Below are 2,500 nucleotides of genomic sequence, written 5' to 3' on the forward strand. Positions count from 1 at the left end.
TCCTGCAAGAAGCGGCTGCATTTGTCGTTGTTGTATGTATGTGTTTGTGTATATATATGTGTATGTGTATGTGCATATATATATATATATATATATATATATATATATATATATATATATATATATATATATATATATATATATAATGTAATGTATATATGTGTGCGTGTATACTAGCATTAAATTATACTGTAATAAGCCTCCAATATAAGTGATTTACCTACAACCATTTGCTACACAATCCAGATAGTCTTTGTACCATCCCACTAAGTATCGTGGCCTATCTTACAGATAATTTTTATATTCTCTGAAATGAATTTATTAATTTCTATTGCAGTCATTTCACTCGTGAATATCTCTGCCATCCAAAAAAAAAAAAAAATCACGACGTTATATCATTGCATTACACGACCTTAAAACCGTTACACCTTTTTCCAGGAATGAACTTATGGCCAATTCCTCATCTCATTTCGCTTTATGAATCCCCTCATCAGTTCGTAATGACAACCTTAATCTCTCATCCCCTTGCATTAATCTCCAAGGACATCGCAGGATCTCCATTTATACCCAACAAAAGACATGACCATCTTTAAGGAACTGCTAATGTAACCCACCATCAGTTCCTGCTATAATTAACCAGGTTAATCAGGAGAGACAGAGAGAGAGAGAGCAAGGTTAAGTCTTTTCTAATGCCCATAGGATAAATATAAAAAATATAATTACGTCGTTAATATAATTACATCTCGCCGACTACCATCATGAAGGAATTACATTACATAGGGGAGAACATGTAATTGATTCGCCCTCCCTCAATCACCTATCATTTGATCAGCTGATCTTTAATTAGCTTCTTGATGGAACTGTTTTCCCGTCTCCGATTTCACTTCCTGTCTCTAAATGGAGTCGAAGTCACAGACAGAGGGATGTCATAGTCTGTCTCATTAGCCGGGAGATGAAACGGAATATGGTGTGGGTTGGACGGAAAAATGGTGTGAATAAATGGACTTCCCTTTGTTTCGGGTGATTAAAGACCCTGGAGAGAGAGAGAGAGAGAGAGAGAGAGAGAGAGAGAGAGAGAGAGAGAGAGGGGGGGGGGGAGGTTTGTATTTTAAATTGTAGCTACAGAACAAGTTTAATTCATTATCGACAAAACTGTAGTTTTTGACGGGGGGAGAGAGAGAGAGAGAGAGAGAGAGAGAGAGAGAGAGAGAGAGAGAGAGAGAGAGAGAGAGATATATATATATATATATATATATATATATATATATATAATATATATATATATATATATATATATATATATATATATCACCATCATTATCGTCGTCGTCGTTATAATCATCAGCCGTTACTAGTCCAGTGCAGAACATAGGCCTCAGACATATCCTTCTACTTGCGTATGTTTATGATCTTTCTGTGCAAGACCACGCCTTTTAACTTTTCTTAGTTCGTCAATCCATGGTCTTCTGTTCCTTCCCCTGTTTCTTTTACAATCTTTAAGGACTAATTCTGTTATTCGTAATGTTTATCAATCATCTGTCATTCTCATTATATGTTCTGGCTATGTTCATTATATATATATATATATATATATATATATATATATATATATATATATATATATATATGTATATATATATATATATATATATATATATATATATATATATATATATATGATAAGTTTTTTTTACACATTTGAACGTGTTTATCATATTTCAAACAAGCCATATATATTTTAATACATTAAAGTCTGGATTCTCTTAACGACCTCGGGATCAGAGTTCCAGGCGAAATCACTCAAAGACTATAGTATCTGACCGGCCAGGTTTCGAACCCTGGTCCATGATACTTGTATGACACTGACCTTACCATTTAGCCGCGAAGCTATATATATATATATATATATATATATATATATATATATATATATATATATATATATATATATATATATGTATATATATATACATATATGTATATATTTACATATATATATATATATATATATATATATATATATATATATATATATATATCTATATATATATATATATATATATATATAAAATTCATACAAACCTACACATTTCCACCAACGCACCAACACAAACCATAACATCCATCCAGCACTCCGTCCTTGACTTCTAAAACCTACCCGTAATGAACTATTAAAACATTATGCAAAGTTTCTAGAGCTCTCGTCCGGGCCCTCTAAGAGGGTCATGGGCATTCTCTTTGTTTTCATGTGGCTGGAGCAAAGATGCCTTTGAATCAAAGTGAATTTCATAGTCCTCTGCTCTTACGGAGCTGCTGCCACCAGAGTCGAGTTCGCTCAGTCCTTTTTTAGGTAAGGAGTGAAGAGCTTCCTGGCTGCCTCCACCGAACTCTTTTTATTCTACTGAATTTCCAGCGTTATTCTAAGCGGGGTGGGTGGAAGTTTTTGCTTTGAGGCCCTTCGCTCTAAATTGTCTTTGATTCTTCTTCTTTGAAGTGAGTT

This window comes from Palaemon carinicauda, chromosome 12, assembly GCF_036898095.1.
Source record: "Palaemon carinicauda isolate YSFRI2023 chromosome 12, ASM3689809v2, whole genome shotgun sequence".
NCBI classification, from domain to species: domain Eukaryota; kingdom Metazoa; phylum Arthropoda; class Malacostraca; order Decapoda; family Palaemonidae; genus Palaemon; species Palaemon carinicauda.